At 37.7% G+C, this 8,024-nt stretch overlaps 1 protein-coding gene across 3 annotated transcripts in view; it reads right to left on the minus strand.

Moving 5' to 3' along the window:
• cgnb (cingulin b) overlaps positions 1–5,885 on the minus strand; it is a 30,830-nt gene extending 24,945 nt beyond the window's left edge. Inside the window, exon 1 of one of the 3 annotated variants that reach the window (XM_028036649.1) lies at positions 5,675–5,885. The gene's annotated coding sequence lies outside the window, so the exon portion shown is untranslated. Of the gene's footprint in view, positions 1–5,230; positions 5,408–5,674 lie in introns of those variants that run through there. The other 2 variants (XM_028036647.1, XM_028036648.1) reach the window with 2 other exon arrangements.
• Between the last annotated feature and the right edge of the window lie 2,139 nt (positions 5,886–8,024).

Below are 8,024 nucleotides of genomic sequence, written 5' to 3' on the forward strand. Positions count from 1 at the left end.
TGTGAGAGGAAATGTGTGACGTCTCAGGAGAGGCTTTTATGAAGTCTGAGCGAAGAAAATGAAAACATCTAGTGTTAAATCAGTTTGTGATTGAATATTAAAAATTTATAGGAGACACTCTGGATTACAAAATGGGGACATGTGGTTTCAAAGGCAGAAAAAATTGCTTTGCTTTATGGGACATGCTATATGGACGATTAAATGGCAATTAAAAGGCAAAAAACTAGGAATTCACGAGGAGTTTCTCTTAGGTAAACCATTTTTGAATGTTGTTTTGTACATCAGGGATAGAGAAATATACCTACCATCTCTATTTTCTAGGAAACTTTATATTTTCCCGCTTGTAATTTCACAAAGGAAGAAAGGCATTGGATGGGTTGCATTTTTAAAAAAAGAAATAAAACCATTTTCTGTGAAAGGTAATACCAATTATATATTTTGGAGTGAAATATTACAGCTCTGATTTTATTATTCCTTAAATGTTAAATACGTTTCCAGACAGCAGAAAGAAACTGGAGCCTCTAATTAATACCCCAAACTTCAGCATCTTGTTGCTGTTTGTGAGCCTCTCAAACCATTTTTTTTTTTTTTTTTTTTGCATCAAACTTGAATCAGATTTTAAAACAGATACAGTACAGACCAAAAGTTTGGACACACCTTCTAATTCAATGGGTTTTCTTTATTTTCATGACTATTTATAAGGCAAGAAATCCCACTTATTAACCTGACAGGGCAGGTTGACCTATGAAGTGAAAACCATTTCAGGTGACGACCTCTTGAAGCTCATCAAGAAAATGCAGAGTGTGTGCAAAGCAGTAATCACAGCAAAAGGTTGCTACTTTGAAGAAACTAGAATATAAGGGGTATTTTCAGTTGTTTTACACTTTTTTGTTTAGTGCATATTTCCACATGTGTTATTCATAGTTTTGATGCCTTCAGTGTGAATCTACAATGTCAATAGTCATGAAAATAAAGGAAACTCATTGAATTAAAAGGTGTGTCCAAACTTTTGGTCTGTACTGTACATCCAGTTTTTCTTTTTGTGCACCAATCCTGATCAATCTACTCCCAGCCAAGCATCTAAAATGACCCAAAAACGTATCTCTAACAAACAACTTTTCATTATTCTTCCTCTGTTTTCAGGTAACCCCTTAGCCAGCTCTGTCAGCGGTTATATTTGCCTCATACTCTGCACATGTCCACCTAATATTTTGAGAGATGAAAATGAGTCGACTAGTCCTCCTGTGATTGTTCTGGCTCTGTGGAGCATTAAACGCTACGGGGTTATGTCAGGAATGGGCCTCCCCTTCCCAAACTTCAGAGCGGAGCCAATCAGCCGTAGACTGTTTACTCTGAGCCGGACTCACACTAGCACAGACACTGCATGGTTGTGCACATAGACATACAAGATGTTTTTATTAATATAGTTAAAGCTTGGAAAGGTATTCACACCTCTTCAACATTTTTAGCTGAAATTCAAACTGCAAACCTACAAAGGCACGGCTGTCCAGAGCATTGAACATAGAAGCAGCCGAGAAAACTTTGACTCTGGCTAAAATCTGGTTTTTTGGGGGGGTTTTTTTGCTCATATGCGACATATATCCTGCTTTTTCTTGGCAGTCTGAACGGCCTACTTCCGATCATTTCACCCCCTAAAAATTCTGACCTGCACTACTTCCGTATGTGGAACTAAATCGGATACATATCGGATTGTTTTCAAAGTGTCTGCAGTCTGAATACTGCATCTTTTATGTAACTGATGTGAGACACTCGTCATAATTCTGCACCCGGAGAAGCCATACACGGTAAATCTGGACGTAAACAATGACTTTAAAATTGTAATTATCAGAGGTCTGCGTCACTGAAACGCATCACATCACAATCCCACCACTTCTGGCTCTGACTACACATCTAAACACACTTCTCCAAACAGAAGCTGCAGATCAATGCTCCACAACAGGCCATTGCTAATAATTTTCTTCTTGCTGTTTTGATTTTGTGACAATACAGTCAGCTCTAATGGCTACATGAACTTTAAAATCAATACATAAACAGCTCCATCCATTACTACTTCAGTAAAGTGTGGCATCAACATTATTCTTCTGTGCATACCGGTCACTTTGGGGATGTAATCCTCAACGTTTTACACTCACTGCTGAAAATGGCTGCAAACAGATCTGCAATTGTATAACTGTATATCTATGAGAAGCAGAAGTGGAGCCTCCTGCACAACCAACCAGAATGCTCCAAGTGATTTCTGAATGACAAGTTAACAACAAAATATTTGTCTTTTCCAGCAGCCATTGCATACAGTGGTAAAACCAACTAAGCTTGTGTTGCTAGGTTTCACTGGGGTTGCTAGGTAACGGTGTAGTGTGACTCGACAATCTGGAGGTTTTAGAAACGGGTCATTTTCCAGACACCAAAAACATTAACTTATTGCCAAAAGACGACTGCGTGGTTTTTCTAACTGCTTGGACCGTTTTTAGAAACAGTAGAAATGAAAATGGAAGAATAAACACAAGCAAAATAAAAATTTTGAATAATAGATCTTCTTTAACAAGGCCCTCTATGATCAAATTACTATTAGCAAAGTCATATTTCCTCATAAAAGGGCACATTTCTCTGGCATGCATAGATCTTGCTCATGTTCCACCGTTCTCCAAGTGTCCTTCGTTTTCTACAAACTCTTTCAGGAATTAAACTGTAACTCTGGTTATAGAATAACACACAGAACCTCCCATTGGCAATCAGGTTAGGTCTACCTGATCAAAGTCAGACTTTGTCTTTACCAAAAACATTCTTAGGATTCCAGACGTTCTCCCCTTCAGCAGTGCGCGTGGTTTGCATTTGAGTAATAGGGAGAGATTAAGAGTGGAACTGGAAAAGTGGGCCAGAAGCAGCAACTGTAAGCAGCAACTTTAAGGTCCACGCATGAGGAGAACTGTGAACGCCAAGAGAGGAAACCACAAACGAACAAAAGGGAAATCATTTAAATGTCTGTGACGGCTCCAGCGGCTGCTCTCAGGGAAACTCCAGAGAAGTTAATATGTTCCTTAAGTAAATAAACATTTGAACAAAGGCTGGGCTGTTATTCAGCCAGCGGTAGCTGTGCACCTCTGGGTGACAACGGCGTTGCGTTTCTCCGACTCGTCACGAGGACGAGCCGAGTAAACAGAGACAGGAATGTCACCAAACTGGCCAATCAGCCGACACTCGTCCTCACCGTCCAACCGGATCGTCTCATTTTAATGCTCACTCCTCATTAGTTTTTACACTTTCACTACCAACTTTTAGCTTGGATGTGCTGTTAATTTATTTATTTACATTTTTATGATGTTGTCTTTCATTTTTGTGTTGCTTTACCTAAACAAGAGTGCCTCAAATTTCATTGGACTGTGAATAGAAACAAAAAAAGTTGTTTCTATTTTAAACAAAATTCTTGTTCTATATGACTTTATATGTTAGTGACATCATATGTGAAGAAAATAATATTTTAACAAACATAAGAAGAAATTCAAACATTTTTATATTATGTAGGAAAACATCAGTTTTATTGGTTATTTATTTGAAAAATATTATGAATAGCAGAAAAAAACTATATTTGTAATTAAAATATAGGTTTGTTTAAATATAAATTGACTAGTGTAAAGTTCAGCTCATAGCTTTTATTAACTAAATTAAAAAGGTAAACAATTTGTGGCATTTTTGATGATTCTAGCTTGCAAGAAATTTTCAGAAAATTAAAGTATTACATGAAAGCACTTAAATTTTTTTTCCTGATACACATATGTTGCTTCAGGGCCATGTTGGCTCTGTAATACCACAGAAAAGACATGAAACATGAACTACTACTGTCATGTTCTTTATGTTTGAGGTTTCAAAAGCAGCTTTATTTGACATGTTATTTGAGGAGTCTTGGCATCAACTTGTTTTATAAAGTATAAATTCAGCAAAGCCATCTACAATGATATTTTAGTGAATTTCATGCTTCCTTCCATTGACCAGCTTTATGAAAATGCCAACTTCCTTTTCCAGCAGGAAATGACATCTGCTCGCGCTGCCAAAGGTACTAAACTCACCTGATATAGAATTTATGCCATTTTCCTCTTGGTGTTGCCAAGAGGAAGAAGAAACACCAGATTCAGCAATGCCACCATCAATGCCACTGACTGCTAATCGCCTCCATGCTACGCTGCATGGATCCATAAATTCACGCAAAAGGAGCCATGACCGAGTATCGAGTGCACCAACTGTACGCTACTGTTCTTAAAAATCACTGATGCTTGTCCACTTTGTCATCACATCTTTTCCTTCCACTCAACACTCCTGTATTATGCTTCGATTCGTTACTCTTAACAAAAAGCTTCTTCATCCGTAACCTGTAGCGGTTTACCATCCTTCTGGGAAGTGTCAGTAACTATCGACTAGACTATGAAATAGGAAGCCTTTGTTGTTTGTTGTGTAGTTCATAACAAGCTCACAACATTTCTGTATTAAATAAACAGAGAAACTGAATTTTAGAGCTTCGTTATCTATAAGTTACAAGAAATATAATATTTGAAGTACTGTATGTCCTTTTGTATGTAATCAATGTCTATAAAATGTGAGCTTAATTTATATAAATGAATTAGAGAAACTTATATTCTGATTTATTGTAAGTATAAAACATTAACATAAGAAATAAAAAAGTAATTTAATTAGAATATTACAGTGTGGCTACATTGATTAATACTTTTTAGTTTTAAAAAGGAAGTCCTGACAGGGTGTACTAATTAGCTGGTTGCTGTCCTGATCATTAGCATTTAAACATGAATAAATAATTTACACATAATACTAAAAATATCTCAGTTTTTGTACAATTAACACTGACGTATTGCTCATAAAAAAAGAAATAAACCCTTGTAAATCGGACTTGTGAGAACCTCTGTTGGCTCTGTGCAGCCGCTTGTTTCGCTTATGCTCCCGTCTGCCTTACAAGAAGATGACACTAAAAGTCCTGCATGTGTTTACCAAATGAAAGAGCTTAAAGTGTCCCTTCAGGGACACACTTACAGCCATTTCTGGAGCCAACTCTGACAAAAAAATAATTACTTACTACAAAACAAAACCCTGTCAAATCGGATTCACGCATCAATTATTCCAAAACGGCCTATATTGTAATTTAAACACGGATGCCGCAGACTGCAACAGCACCTGTGTGCTTCTGTGTTAATTGCGTCACACCCACCCATCGGGTCAGTCAGTATCGGTGCGCGTCGAAACCTCCCGGCTGTTTACATCTGAACTCAGTTGTTGTTGCTCGGAGTTGTAAAATCGGGCGAAATGAACAGCAGCCCCACCAATGAGACGCCGCCGCATCCTACTTGAGGCGTTCACCTGCTGTAGCAGCCCCGCATATCCTCTTTACGCGGCGCAGACAGATCCGATTAAAACAAGAGTGGATAGTGAGCGCAACAAACCAACAAACCCCCCACGAAGGCGGACGACAAAAGCTGGTCCCCCCGCCTCCCCTCCCCTCCTGCGATCATTTCCATGAGCAGAAAAGCCACAGGTGGATCCCCCTTTTGATCCAAATGCTGGGAAATGCCCGCTCTGCCCAACAGACCGCATTACTCACACTTTATTTCCAACTCAAAGTAAATAAGAAGCTGCTGAGTAAGTGTTACTGCACCTGCAGTGATGGTTCAGTTCTCGGGCTCTTCCTCTGCCAATTCCTCGGCATGTATAAAATCAACAGCAAGTCCACGCAGCGCTAAGATGGGGAGATGTTATTCCACCGGCCGAGGGCATTGGGAAAAATTACCCCCACTACCAGAAGAACCTGTTGCCAGCACGTCCGACGGACCGTCCTCCCGCCCCGGCGGCGATTCCATTGGTGGGGAGCAGCTGAAAGGGGCGGGGCTTCATTGCGCACTGACTTTCATCTCTCCTGCTGCACTTTACAACACAATGCAGCCACTGTGTGACCCACTTCAGCTGTGTAATCAATGAGAAACGCTTTGCATGGCGGTATTATCTATAACAGCAGAACCAGTGGGGAAAAGAACCATAATTTGCTGCTACTTAAGATTACACTGGACTCTAACTTTAGTGATTAGGGAAAGTATTCACTCCCCGTGAGCTGTTTCATGCTTCTTCAGACCACAACCACAAACCGTAAGACATTTTATTAGGATTTTATGAAATAAACTAAAAAATAGTAGTGAATAAGTTTAAAAGTGGCAATAAAGTCATACATGATGTTCAAAATGTTCTGAATAGTGTGGTGTGCTTTTTGCTCTGGACTCCTTAATAAAATCCAACTGACTTTAAGAAGTCACCTAACATTATGGTAATGTTAGTGAACAAACATGATCATAAAACCAAGAAAAACAGAAGACAAGTCTGTAAGAAAACTGTGGAGAAACTTAAGTTAGGTGGAAGCTATAAAACGACATTCCAAGACGATTTAAAAATTTCTAACATACAGTACAGACCAAAAGTTTGGACGCACCTTCTCATTGAATTCAATGGGAAAGTGTGTCCAAACTTTTGGTCTGTATTGACTACAGACCACTACAGTCTGTACTGTATCTCCAAATGAATTAGTGATATCTTGAACATTATTTAATCGATCTGGATTTTGTGTTTCAGATATTCCAAACTAAAATTTCAATGAAAAAAAAGAAACTTTATTTTGTTGAAAATATAACATCTTCAGCTTGTGCTGACAGTTGGCACTTCTAGCTTTTCAAAGCAGTTTTTAAGTCCAATTTGTGTGCTGGCAGAGAATAAATAAGAAATTCTTTGCCCACTTCTGCAGTCTTCAATTTGACGAAGTTTGCGTTCTCCGCATATTCCATGCTGCTGAGCATTTTCTGACATTATGCAGGAAATCCAGACATCTGAAAATGTAATTTTGACTCATCATAATTGAGATATTGTATTGAATTGTAATTACAGATTTGACACTTAAAATAACAAATCTGCTGATGTCATTTGAGAAATCTTGGAGAAATTTTGACTCGTCAAAATGTAAGAGATCTTGAATTTGTGTTCACAATGTATGCAGACATTTTAAGGGTAGTCAAAATGTAGTAAGGTCTAGTCAAAGATCCAGTTTCAGATATCTGAAATGTAAATATAGTCAAATGAAAGCGATTTTATGTTAAAATGGCCTGCCATACAGCCTTTAAAGGAACACGGTTTTGGTGAAAATGGTCGACCAGTTAAAACTAACTCCGTTCCATCTCAAAGGAGGAAATTGAAAAGAATGTGCTATTTGATGCACTCAGTGACCAGGCCAAGTAAAACAATGTATTTGTTGTTATTTTTAATTCATGCTTTCATTTTCACATTTTCCAAGGGGTGTTTTATGGTACCGTGTTACATAATGTGGTCAAAAGTTAAATGCAGTCATGTTGCATTTTGACTTCCATGTGCCTGTTAAATCACAAGGTATCCAGTTTTACTGCAATTTCAAAAAAATCTCAATATGATGTTTCTTTTCATAGTGGTAGGACTTGATATAAAAAACTGAGTTACTGCTCTTACTGTTCAATATTGGTGCATTTACTATAAAAGCTGGACCAACGTCACGTATAAACAGGCATGGAAAATAAATGTAAAAAAATAAAAAATACCCTGAAATTGCAGCCAAATGTTGTATTTGTTTTAGACTGCTCTTAAGTTAAATAATTAAAAATTAAATCTGATTAATCGATATAATTTAAAAGCAATTTGGCGACTGCTAATACTGAAGCACAAACAAACTGGCCAACTTTCCCTTAATTAGCTGACTGTAAGAAAGCAAGTAATTTTTTTATTACTAAATCAACCAAAACTTAAGTTTCCACTTTGTTAAATGCTTTGTCTTTTATAGGAGAGTAATCTTGTAATTTCCTTATTTTCAGCCTTCTTCCACAACACTACAGCAGATTTATTTCTGCTTTCATGTTTAATGTTTGTGACTAAACAAAAGCTTACAAAAAAATAAATTTGCTATAAAGTTAAATCGTCTGCATAACCTTCAAAATCAATGT

This window comes from Xiphophorus couchianus, chromosome 13 (assembly GCF_001444195.1).
Source record: "Xiphophorus couchianus chromosome 13, X_couchianus-1.0, whole genome shotgun sequence".
Taxonomy (NCBI): domain Eukaryota; kingdom Metazoa; phylum Chordata; class Actinopteri; order Cyprinodontiformes; family Poeciliidae; genus Xiphophorus; species Xiphophorus couchianus.